Source organism: Sinocyclocheilus anshuiensis, unplaced genomic scaffold (assembly GCF_001515605.1).
Source record: "Sinocyclocheilus anshuiensis isolate Anshui unplaced genomic scaffold, SAMN03320099.WGS_v1.1 scaffold76, whole genome shotgun sequence".
NCBI lineage: Eukaryota > Metazoa > Chordata > Actinopteri > Cypriniformes > Cyprinidae > Sinocyclocheilus > Sinocyclocheilus anshuiensis.
Window position 1 is genome coordinate 439,666 of NW_015557067.1, and position 351 is coordinate 440,016.

Sequence of the window (351 nt, forward strand, 5' to 3'; positions counted from 1 at the left end):
CCATCCATCCAATCCCATCCATCCATCCAATCACTCCCACCCATCCATCCAATCACACCAACCCATCCATCCATCCATCCATCCAATCACACCCACCCATCCATCCAATCACACCCACCCATCCATCCAGTCACACCCACCCATCCATCCAATCACACCAACCCATCCATCCAATCACACCCACCCATCCATCCAATCACATCCATCCATCCATCCAATCACATCCATCTATCCATCCATCCATCCATCCATCCATCCAATCACACCCACCCATCCAATCACACCAACCCATCCATCCATCCAATCACACCCACCCATCCATCCAATCACACCCACCCATCCATCCATCCA

At 51.9% G+C, this 351-nt stretch overlaps 1 protein-coding gene across 4 annotated transcripts in view; it reads left to right on the top strand.

Moving 5' to 3' along the window:
- LOC107676682 (centrosomal protein of 44 kDa-like) overlaps window positions 1-351 on the top strand; it is a 17,509-nt gene that overhangs the window by 16,150 nt on the left and 1,008 nt on the right. The gene's annotated exons all lie outside the window — the stretch shown is intronic.